General features: G+C 37.6%; 1 long non-coding RNA gene across 2 annotated transcripts; it reads right to left on the bottom strand.

Moving 5' to 3' along the window:
* Nucleotides 1-4,334: 4,334 nt before the first annotated feature.
* LOC106045537 (uncharacterized) lies at nucleotides 4,335-11,049 on the bottom strand. Of its 2 annotated transcripts, XR_010830095.1 has the most exons (5): nucleotides 10,817-11,049; nucleotides 10,463-10,544; nucleotides 7,915-8,129; nucleotides 7,013-7,213; nucleotides 4,335-4,872 (listed from the first exon to the last, which is right to left on the bottom strand). It is a non-coding gene; the product is annotated as an uncharacterized lncRNA (long non-coding RNA). The 2 variants fall into 2 exon arrangements; XR_010830098.1 differs by lacking the exon at nucleotides 7,915-8,129 and having other exon boundaries at nucleotides 10,817-11,048.
* Nucleotides 11,050-12,956: the final 1,907 nt, after the last annotated feature.

Here is a 12,956-nt window from a genome sequence, read left to right on the forward strand (position 1 = left end):
TTCTATCATAATTCAACCTCTTTAAACACGATTCCATACTGCAAGCTTTTTCTGTTATTTAAAGAGAAATATTTACAGAGTTAATAATGAAAATTTTGAAGATGGGAACATATTTAGGATGTATTTCCTGCATGTCACATGAGGTGTTTCATGGTGCTAATTTAGCAAATCTTGAGGCAAGAGAGGAAAGTGAAATCGTTAAAAAAAAAAATCAGACTTTAAAAATGAAATGGACAAAACCAAAATGAAAATGTTTGAACACATGTTCTAGTGTAAGAAACCCCAAACATTCAAAATTGTATTCAGAAAAGGTCTGCCCTTGGGAGCTCAGTGAAATGATTTATCAAATCAGTCCTCAAAAGTTGTCAAATCAGACAGTAAATTTAACAAAATCCACTTCTTGTCACATAAACATCATTCCACCTAAAGTCTAAATGCCTTTATTTCCATATTTCCAATTTAGCTTCCTGGCTATATCCCTAGATAACCTGAGCAATGTCAATTTGCTGGTACTGTTAACAGCCTTTAAGTGCTACACACAATAATTTTTCATTACTGTGAGATCTCAGGGCTTCAAATGTTAGTCTGCCATTTTCTGATACTTTAAACTGCTCAATAAATTATTAATGGTTCTGTATTGTCGTGGCTTTATTTATACATTAATGGTTTCCTGCTCATTATGAAATGATCCATACAAGTATCTTAGTTATGAGAGAGAATTGTGATGCAGTAGCTATTACTGAAGGAATGATCTCTGTTCACATTTCTGACACTTAACACATACTTTTAGCTGTAGTTTTCCAAGCCAGAACAACAAATAGCCAGTGCTGTTATTCTGTGCAGCACTGAGCACTGCATCACACACAAGAGGCTTTATACATGCAGTCTTTATGCAAACATACCGATGAAAGCTGTCCACCCTTTTTAAGTGCACACGCACATCTGTCTTCGTCAGATGGTCTAACATCCTTGCATTGACCAGGCACTCCATAAAATAACTGCGGTACTGAGGTAAACCAAGACTGGGGAGCCATTCGCTACCTAGCCATTCGCGGTTCATATCACCGTAAGCCCGTGTCTACAGAAAAATTAAAAGTAAAGAAAAAAGGGGAGATCATTTCTTAACTTTGTTCATGGTTGCACCACAGATTGAAGAGCATATATCAGTATACTCTGGTTCTAGTTAGACTTCTTAGTTTAGAAAATCTGTCTAAAGGAAAAAAAATCCATTTTTTCATTGTATCAACATTTGAGTTGTTAGCCACTGTGAGATATTTGTTACTAAAAGCAATGCTTTGCATTTTTCATCTTTTTTTCTATCTTTGCAAAATTCGAACAACTGTTGTAATACAAAATCATAGTTTCAATTTTGAGTTTTAAATGCTTGCAAACATATTACACAACCAAAATGTGTTTGTTTAATGGTCTTACTGGCTTTCAATTAAACTTCTGGATTATTCTGTTAATCAGATATTTTCAGCTGTGGCCATCTTAAACCAAAATGCACCTTATGCAGAGCTCAATAAATGAATTCTTTAAAGCAGGAGCAAGCCAAATTCCTTATAGAAGCTAGGCCTGAAGCTACTACACTACATAGCTGAGATTTCAAGAGGGAGATGAAAAATAAATGTGAGACAAGCATATGAATGTTGAGATATTTTTTATATAGTTTGCATAATGAAGATAAAAAATAGACACATTTTGTATCATACTAATGTCAATTATTTCAGCACTATTGCAGTTAACAGAAAAAAAGAACATATAAATTGCAAGATTAACATCTCCTTAAGAGGGTGGTTCTCAAAACTGATTTTCAAGTCTAACTACTTTTTTTATTTTGGTATGTCTCCTGTCATAGACAAAAGGATAACACAGTGCAAGCTACGTATACTGTCTGTGGGGGAAAATACAGTACTCCCCTCTCTCATTCTTGTGAGATTTTGAAGAGTAGAGGAATGCCATAAGTAAAGACAATAAGATTATGTGTGTTATCTATCATACAGAGAGAGAAGGAAATTTAAGAATTTAAATATTTGATAGTCCAACTAAGAAGAAAAATATTATTCCTTATTATACAAGACAATCTGTAGACTGATGCTTGAGTATGATTTATACAGTTGTGCGTCTGATTTTTTCTAAAAACATCTGGTGTAATTTTAGAAATGTTGGCTCTCTAACTAGGCATACTTTATTAGCCTATTCTCAAAACTGAGGATAATCTTTTCTTGGTTTAGCTGGGAGGTAGAATCTCTCTCTAAAATATCTCTAAAATATATCCAGCTGGGAATATTTAGACTTTCTTTGCCTCTGTGAATTTACCAAGCAAAAATCATGGGCATAATAGGATGTGGGAACATAAGGAAGTGACCTAACATGTTTACCTTATGACCTTACTGGTGCCACTAAGGGACATGGCCTAGTGACAGGACTCGGTAGGTCAGGTTGATGGTTGGATGATCTTGGAAGTCTTTTCCAGACTAAATCATTCTCTGATTCTACTGTACGTGCCCTGATGCAGGGATGCTGCCAAGCATCCCTATCTGCCATGATGCAAAAACCTTTTCCCATCCTGTGATCCCCCATATGGCAGTGGGTCACCACACAGGGCCTGACTCAGAGCTGGGTTTTGGACCTGCATTCAAAGGATGGCTGCTGATCCTTCATTTCATAGCACGTGCTACTCCAGGATAAAAACAAACCAACAAACAGAAAAAAAAAAAAGACAGGTAGAGTTAGGTCAGCAGAGGGGAGTTTTAGAACATGTGGACTAGAAACTACCCCCTCATCTATAATTCCTGTGAGACTTTGAGGCTTTGCTCTAAGTAGAGAGAGTGAGACTGCACACGTTTGTGCATATTCAGAGGACAACAATCCTCCAAGTGGAATGCACGAACACAATCTCCTCTATTGATATGACTGCCAAATGCTTTATGTTGGCATTTGGGTTAGTCCAAATGCCCTCATTCTTTCAGAATATTTTGGGCCGTCAAACTACTTGCCTTCTGGATATCAAGATACTTGCAGCTATTTATTTTGGATGGTTTAATCCTTGATGCTTTAATCCTGAGAGGTTAAAAAAATAGCTGGGCATGTAAAATAAAAGATTGTGTTGAGGACCCTGAAAACATCATGTTGTATATGCTAACTGCAATTTCTTTTCAGAAAAATAATTATAGCATATCCAGAGTTTTTGTTTTTGTATTGAAGAATACTAAAATGTACACGTTACAATTCACTCATGAGATACTACCACAATACTAAACTGTACAAATTATAGTTCACTCATGAGATACTCCCTATACCATACTCCTTTTTGCCTACTGATACTGATTTAATTGTTAACTTTTCATTTAAAAAAAAAAATGTGAAAGAGTCATACCTGAGCCCAGCTGCCTTCTTCAGACTCTTTCTGTGTTATCAGCAGGAAGCAATTAGTAAAGCAAGTAAAAAGACAATAAGAATGAGTTATAAAGAAGAAGTGTTTTTCATGCATATGGTAAATTTACTACAAATGGAAACATACATGTAGAATGTGCTCATAAATATTGGAACTCAAGTCACCAGCAATGCCCGCGGATGAGCTATCTGAAGAATTACAAGACTAAAACTATAAAATTTTAGTAGGGTAAATCTAGCTCTTTTCAAGATAGAAAATCTTCACAGCTTGGTGAAACTTTACAGCATTATCTCAAACACTTTGTATGGTTTCACCATCAAAACACAATCATTTACTTCCCAAACTTGGATATTATAAATATTATTTTCCATTTCTAGTTAGATCTCACAACGTTCACAATACAAGCTGTGTTCTTGTGAAAGGATTGAAAAGTGCTTTTCCACACAGCAACTTTATGGCAAAAAATAAATTGCTCTGGGTGACCAGTTAAACAGGATCAACTCTACTTCTGGCTGATTGAGTGTTGTTATATTTGGTTTTTAGCAGCAACAATAAAACTGAAAAAAAGTACCTTGGTTGTAAAAAAAAAAATATTGATGAAAATCTACTTCATGAATGTTCATGAGAAAATACAGAAGCAAAAAGAAAATACTGCAAGCATACATTTCTATGAAGTAAGTAGTCTTTACTGCATTAAAATTTAGCTTTAGTACCTCACCATTTATGGGTTAGGCTGACTGTAGTTTTCCAAAGTAAAGATTTTTTCAAACAGCTCATTTTTGGATTAAATTGCATTGTGTTTTATAAACACTATTATGGAGTTGTTATGGACTAACGGACTGCTAAAAATGAGACCTAAAATAAAGTATGTTTCAAGGAAAGGAAAAAAGATCAAATAAAATATATTTATATTTGTGTGCCCCCTGAAGCAGGGAGATGTTTGATAAAACTAAATAAAGAAATGACACACTCCATGCACCCTAAATAAAAGACCACAACTATGCTAGTATGGACATGAAAGACTCAGTGTTCATGAAAACTCCGAGTTGTGTTATGCACCTTTCTCAATACTTTTCTTATTTTTTCTGGTTCATCAGATACAAAATTTTGTTTAGAAGGGGTACCAGGGAAATGTTGCACCTGAAACTGCGATGATTTCATTTCACTAAATGAGGTTTCACATTGGCAGGAAAAAGCAATGTAAAACTCCAAAGCTGTTTTTACTTTCATACAACATTTGCAATTGCAACACAGTTTGTAATTTCTTTTTCTGAGAAATGGTGGAATTGTTCTTTCTAATGTCGTGCTTGGGAAGCAGCCTACAGAGGCTATGGCATCTGTGTTAAAGCAGATGCATCCTAGTTCTCTTCTGAGCACTGAAACAATGCATAAACGTGAATGGAAAGACAAACCGTTTTACCTGGAGCAGCAAGATTTTCCACTTCTTGATGGGTCACCCAAACATTGCCTGAGGGCTATGAACAAGGCCCACAGGGAGGCAGGAGGGATCCACATTAGGTAAGCAGTGGTAAAGAAGAAAGGCAGCACCACTGTAAGTTAACAGCGTATAGCATCTCCATCAGCACAACCATGATCTTGCCTCTACCAAGCTGCAACTAGAGATAACTTTAGACAACTTGTTTTCCATCTTTGTTAGAGAACAGATGTAAGCCTGAACAGACGTGATGGAATATTTCAGCTAGGACTGATGGATGAACACAGTCACAAGGGAAAGAAGAATTAAAGCTGCATTTCACGTGCAAGGGGCAAATACAACCTTTATGTCATAGCTCAGTCTGGAGGTAAGCTTCATTTCTCAAAGATTTTCCAGCCTAAATATTCTGCACCCATCACATGCTCATATTGTAATCTAAATAATGATTGCTTTCCCCACATTTCTGTGAATTAAAAACATCAAGAGAATACATTTGTTAGACTGTTTTTCCTCATTGTATTCTTTTCAGTCAGATCATTACTAGGGCAATGAGATGAGGCAGGGAGGGGGGTGTGGAAGCCTGCTGTGCATAAGGTGAAGTGTGCTGCACTTTCTTGAGAGCTGCAGTAAATTAACTCCTTTCCTGAGAAAGAAGAAAGGCAGAAAGACTTGGGAATCAGAAATGCACGGTCCAGGGCAGTGAAGCATCGTGCTGCCAATTACTTAATGAGAAGTCAAGAGCAAAGCAAAATTATTCCCAGTGCTTCTAGCTCAAATGTGCTGTATTCTTATTTCATAAGTGACAATTCTCTTATGCTCTGAAATAACATAAAGTCAAAATGGATTTTGATAAATAATTTGTTAGTAATTCAACACTGTGTTGAGTCTATTATATACACCTGCATTACAATTCATGATATTAGCATGGTTAGGACGTATATAGCAGGTCTGTGCAGGGAAAGTATTAGATGGTGAACTATAATTTTTAAAGGATCTTAGCAGCATTAAGATGAAAGGCCAGTCAATGAGAACATTTGTGTCCTTTTGCCCAGATTCTCTACTGCTTATATAGCTCAGTGGTTCTGGATCAATTGCTAAATCCCTCAAATGTATCTCAATTCTCATTTCCACCAAAAGATTCTTGATGAATTCCATGAAGATTAGAGATTACAAAGTATAAATAGTAGTAGTAGTAGTAGTAGTGGTATTAACATTGTTTTATCATCATTACTTATAATATTATTATTATTTAGAAATCTGCGCTGCACTACTTAAGTAGTAGTCTTTGTCCTTCACTTCTACACTTCTACACTATAATCAAACCTCATTTTTTAACTTGTTGTTGTTGTTGTTGTTTTGTTTTGCTTCAGTCTTTGTTGCTTCTTTCATAGCCGTCACCATCAGCCTCTCAGCATGAAACTCCCCTCTTGTTATCTTTTTTCTTTTTCCCCTCATCAGTTTGGCCTATTTTTCTTTGTTTTCCATTAGGAGGTGCTTTTATCTGTAGCACATATATTCTTGCTCTGCCCCAGTGTACTTTCATGCTTTTTTTTTTTTATACACTCCCCTCTTTCCTTTCAAACCTATTTCTTCTCTACTTGCTTCTTTCCTGTCTGCTCCACTCTCTCCCCTTTCCCCACCAAACGCACATGCTTCACTTCTCCCTTCCCTGCTCTGCCCTCACACTTCCAATCACTGCTTCTCTTAAAAGCATGAAGAACCTAAATCAGACTGGAAAACATTTGAAAGGATCCGAAAGGGGGAAAGCGAACAAGATTCGTAATAGTTGTATTCCTAAATAACCTCTTCCCTCTCCTGCCTTAGCCCACCCCGCAAACAAAAATATGATAAACAACAAAAGAAGAGAAACACAAGCTTATTTGACCTGAAGGAAGAGAAAAGCAGGTAAAATTACAAATAAGGTGCTCAGTACTGATCATTTAAATAACATCAAGGTTAATCAAAAGCACATCTTAAAAAAAAAAAGGTATCCACTAAAGGAAAAATATCAGCGACCAACAATTGAGTGATTGATGAACAAGTACTTCCAACTCTTTAGAGGACAGTTCACAGTGATTGTGAATTGTGTGTTACCAGAGTCACTCTCTAACTACAAAAGCCTTTCTGCAGACTCCTGCAGAGTGAAGTGGGAAAGAAAAAGCTAGCTGAACAGGACTCACTGTTCTGGATGTTGGAGGTGCTGATGGACTTGTGAGTGATACCATCTCCTGGATTGCTAATAGAAGTTTTAAGAGATGAAGAGGATTGCTGATTCCAATTTCTCTTTGAATCTTGGTATTGGACAAAGCAGACGTAATAGCTCCACTCTTCACATTGGCACGGCAGGCAGCAACATACCAAGCTGGCATTCCTAGCCAGAGCTGTTGAGATAAAGTACACATTTGTTCAAGGCATAGCTTAATTTCTCTCATGAAATTTATCATTTATCTATCAGCCTGAATAAGCATGGTAATACACATAAATTAGTATAACAATCATACTATTTATTAAAATGAAATTGTTTTAGAACCATTGACATGGCTTCACATGAACTCTTTTTGTTGATTTTATTATAAGCCAGAATGCAAGGGATGTTTTGGATTATTTTTACAGCTATGTTTTTCCATCACCTGGGCTACTCCTTTCCTATACCTTTTACAAGCAAATCGTGGCACAAGTCAGTATTACTGGCAGTTTGATAGTCTTATCGTATACAGAAAACAACCTAATAAGAATTAAGTCATTTTTCCCCTTTTCTACTAAGATGGCTCTCTCTCTCTTTCCATGTTAGTCCCTATGGTGTACTTGTGGGCACAATCTTACCCTTCTCAGCTCATTTTTTCCAAGCACAGTGCAGATAACCTAGTGAGGACTGGGCTGGGCTGGTATGGTGTCACACTGCTGCTGGAAATATTGGTTAGAAGTCACAGCAAAGTGTGAACACAGCTACAGAAGATATGTACTTGCCACTTGAGGGTTTTTTTCTTATGTTAGACTTAGTAGCCTAGGTCAGCAGCAGCCCTGTGTTTAATTTCTAACTGCGCTGAAGTACTGTGTGGCTGATAACTAATCTACAACTTACCTGGGAAACATTTTCTTAAAAGACAGCTGTTAGGTCACTTTTATGACACAGAGAAAACAAGAGTGTAATGTCAGATTTCAAAAGAGCTCAGACAGGCTTTTCTGTACTGACTGTTCTGATGTATCAGTAAGCTTGAGGAATGACTGCATCATGTCTCAAAAAGCCCTTTCTGCTGATGCATGAGCAACTGCACCCCATCCAATGTGAGTCTGAACCTGAAAAACATGATCGAATCCCAGCTAACTGCAATGAAATACAAAGTTTCTAGAAAGTCAAAAAATGAAAACAAAAATTACATAGATTACATCCAGCTGTGCTTAAACAAAGCCCCATATGGGAACTATGCAAATGTATTTAATATTCACATTAAATTTGATTATTTTTTTCATACATGCACTTGAAAAGCAGGAAAGCATAAACATTGGGAGTTATTCACCTTGCAGAAATAGGTTTATATGTTTGCTGCTTGTTAGGTAAATGAGTTCTTTAACAAATTAGGTAAATTTGTTCTTTAAATTTCTTCAACAAACAGCTGTCTCTATCAGAAAATTAAGGTAGATGAAAACAGTTCCTAAAAGCAGCACACATTCATTGTGCTAGGTAGCAAATCGACAGATCAAGATTGATATACTTTTCCACCATTATTAAGAAAAGTCACAGTTCTTAAAATATATCTCAGCTGTGCCTGCGCTACATACAAATGACCAGAATAAAGGCTAATGCTGAGAAGCTGAGTGCTGAAAAGTTTGGAAATGTCACAACTGCGATCACGTGTAGTACTTTAATTTGGTTCTTTAGCTCCTTTAATATTAATTTCAGTTTTTATTCCAAGGGTCACACATTGCATTTTCCCCAGGAGAGTATGAAATGCATACAGAGTCCATCTGCTGACTGAATACACTGATGCCCTCTGAATAAATTCAGTACTTCTGCCGTCATATCTTTTTTGTCATTAGTATGCTATTTGGACTGAATACTGTTACACAAACTTCCGCTTGGGCTACTCTCACTATGTTTCCCAAGAAGTTCTTAGATACCAATTTCTCTTTATAAGCTGTCTTTGAGACAGCAGGAAGCATATCCTATTTTGCAGCTAAGATTCAAGGCTAAAAAAAATAAAAAAATGGTTAGGGCTTAAATTGTCAGAAATGTCTTCACATTTTACATCACCATGAAGAACATTAAGGGACAGATTGTTTTTAGTACTTAGAATTGTCTAGACCTTTGCATGTTCACCCTTCCAGCAAATCAGTTTTGATTGTAATAGTGGATATTTCTGACTGATACAAACCTGACTACAGAACTGTCAAACTGTCATGAAAGAGTCTGTTAGTAGCCAAATTAACAAATGCTCTATATTAACAGTTTGTTTGTTTTGGAAGGAAGATATAATCTAATTTTCCAAGGTCATGTCTGAACACTTGAACTGCCTTTCTGCAGTTTTCACTGCATCTTTTTCATTAGGAACCTTCAATTACAACACGAAGCAGTTTTGTAGATGCCAGCTTCTTTCTTTCCTCATCCTTTACTTATTCCCTGAACATACTTCCGTTAAAGTTTCTGAGGAGGGCTATTTTTTCTAGTTGAAGGGAAAAACTCCGCAAATTTTGCCTAATGATCAATGGGTGATACCCACGACAGACATGAGAATAGGTGGGATGCTTGGCACAGAAGAGATGTTGCTCCTTTAGCCAACAAAGAGCTTGTATCTGCACAGAGCTGGTACAGCCTTGCCGTATAGGAGTGATTATCCATGTGTGTAAGAACGTCCTTACTTTTTGCTTTCTTGTCCCCTCAAGTTCTGGGTAAGTGTTTTTTGAAAAGTTCCTTCACATAAAACAGTCATTTTTGTCAAAACTGGTAGACAGCTCTGCTGAATAAATTTCTCTTGATGTATTCCAAAATCCATCCATGAACACTCTCCAAATAAAGGGGAGCCTTCTGCAGCTAGATCGGTTTTCAGAGTCGAAGGAACTGCCTGTCTAAATCAGAGGGATTTCAACCTGGATCTCCCACATCCCAGGTGAAAGTGCCTAACACTTCTGCCTATTTTGAATGATATCTAGGTAAATTAGCCCTTTCCAATATTATATTTGAAAATGGACCAAAGTCACTAATTTGTTAAATTTGTTAAAAATTCTGCAGATATAGTTTTTGTGTTAAACTTAAATAAAATCTAATAGCTACTTTTTCTCCTTAGCACACCATCCTGTATAAACTGTCTTAGGATTTTTTAGATATTTAGGGACTGAGAAATTATGAGATTTCATGAATTTGGGGTTCAATTCCAAGTGCAGTAGTAGGGTATGCTCGAGTGATGATAGTCCTCTTTGCTCCATCCCCACTCCCCTGTGCAATCCCCCCTTGCTTTTTTCACTTCCAGTCTCTGTTTCACACCACCCAGTGTCAAAATATTCTTAGTGCTGATGGCACAGTGAGCCAGGGAAAGACGGGGAGACTTCAGCAGCATCTTCTGAAATCTGTAAGGACAAGGGTGCAGAAGCAGCCTGCCAACGTGACTCGTTTCAAAGCTGTGACTAACACTTACCTCCAGTCAGGCAACCACTGTCAGCCTGTCCCACTGGGCGAAAGGCAAGCCGTTTCTCCAAGCTTCTTCCAGAAGTTCATATCTAAAAATGGATCAAAAAGCATTACATACACAGAGCGGTGCATATGGACAATATAGTTACAGCCATGTCTTGTTGTTAAGGGTAACAATAGGTAAGTACAATGACACTCATAGGAAGAGCATAGAAAATGCAATGAGCAATACAGCTCTTTCCCATTTTGGAATGTATTCCTTATTCTATTCCCAACTCTTTTTTTAAAAAAAAATCTTCTTGGTGTATTTTGACATCCTTTTAACCACCTAACGTACAAAAGGATGTTAGGTGGTTTCTACCTGTTCTCATCTGAAGCAATAGAGATCTGGGGTAACCTGTATAAAAGGACCACCCAGATAACAGAAGACATCGGGGAACAGAGAAAACTGTGGGAATCTTCCTGAGACTAGCTTAGCTATGGTCTGGTAATGACCCAGAATGGCCCTAAATAGCCTTCTTCTAGACTTGAGCTAAGCTTGGATATAATGCAGCAGGGTCTATGGGGTCATTGTGTTTGAAGCACTAAACCTTGCCAGAACAGCTGTGCACAATTCTGGGGTCTCTGGAGTACAGCTGTTCTGCATCTTAAATAGGACATCCATGGTTAATAATGAATTGGTTGTAGCTTTAGTAGATGCATTTTTTTTATTGTTTATATCCAAAAGAAGATCCATGTGGTTTACTGATGTTTACATTTCTATGCGTAGAGAATTTATGTGGTTTCTCAGTTTTATACATATATATATGGGTATATTTTTACAGAACTGATTGGATACCAATCTGACTCCTGCCTCTGCAGATTCTCTGGACTGCAATGAGTGTGTATGAAAAACTGTGGCAAAAATAATAATAATAATAATAATAATAATAATAATAATAATAATAATAATAATAATAATAAATACATTTTAAAAAAATCTCAAGGCTTAAAATTCACTTCTAATATAGCAATATTAAACATTTGGTAAAGTATAGGTGTGTCAGCTAGACTTTCAGGAAAATGTTTTATATTAAGCACATTCAACCATTTGACCAGACATTTAACTGCCTACAGTTGCATTTTGTAACATGACTAAAGACTCAACTGTGGTGGTGGCATAGAAAAAGCAGTCCTTCAAGAGTCTTTTTTTTTTTTTCCTGATATTTAACAACATACGTTCTGCAGCCTCCTGCTGAGGGAAACACAAAAGAATGCTCTCGGCAACAAGCAGTAGCGTAAATGAAATTACACAGGGACTATGCTAATGGAGTATTAAAATTTGCTTACTTTCCCACACAACAAGAAAATCTTGGAATTACAGCTTCAGTTTTGCTCCTTCCCCCTTTATTACTACAGCCTTTGTGGTTCAGTTTTCCCTTGGCAATTCTTCACTGCCTTAGCAGCCTTTCAAGTATATGTATTACAAAATCACAGCAAATAAAAGCGATGGAGCTATCTTACTCATAAGGAGTGCTGCTCTGGGGATTTTTGCACTGCCAAGGGACCAGACAGAGAATTTAGCTTGAGAAAAAAATGGAACTCAAATAGCATTTTTGCATACATGTTTAAATCGCTCATTCCGTGTATTAATAGAAAGACAGCTGCTTTAGTTTCTATGTTGCTGCTGTAGTAATATGCAATACTACAAATACTTGACAGCTTTACTAAAGTTTATCTAGCTTTTCCTCCCACTCATCTTTTGTAGTATAGCTTATCCATTGCCACTTGGCTGTCCAAAGACATTGAAGAGTTACCCTTGCTTTCTATGACAGCACAATCCTCAGTAAAATGAGAAAGACTTGCTATCTGGGTACACAAATGTCATGTTACCTTCAGTAGCTGGAGGTGTGGGAATCCCATATACCCAGGGAGACCCGTAGTGAAGGCCAGTAGAGACATACACACTTGGTTGCTTAGGAAAGCAGAACTGAGGCATGGCCAAACTCAGCAGATGGCCACATCCCCACATCCCAGCTATCTGTAGATGAGGAATTTGGGTTCAGCCTTCCCTCAGAGATGGTTCTGCAGGGTGCCTGTGAAACTGCACCAGTGCAGCACCTCCCTCCATTACCCCAAGGAGGTGGCATAGCTCCTGGGGCCACCAGTGCTGCCAGCTGGCAGAGATGTCCCCAGGGAGAGACAAGCCTGTGGGGCTGCCCCTTCCTTACTTGTCTAGACTCAGTTTCCCCTGACAGGGCACAGACCCTGAAAAATCCCATGGGACTTTCTCCTTCCCCAAAGCCAGCCCAAGCTCAGGGAGCAGCTCTTTTTCCAGTCTGGAGTCCCATGGAGACACCATCCTCAGAGGAACCTGATCCCAGATTTTTCCTTATCTGGGGTATTATCTTCACCCGTCATAGCTGAAAGAGCTGGGCTGGCTCTCACAATAAATTTAAAAAAAAATGGAAATCATCACTTTTTTTTTAACTGGTCACTTGCTTGTGATAGTCTTCTGCTCA

This window comes from Anser cygnoides, chromosome 1 (genome assembly GCF_040182565.1).
Source record: "Anser cygnoides isolate HZ-2024a breed goose chromosome 1, Taihu_goose_T2T_genome, whole genome shotgun sequence".
Classification (NCBI taxonomy): Eukaryota; Metazoa; Chordata; class Aves; order Anseriformes; family Anatidae; genus Anser; species Anser cygnoides.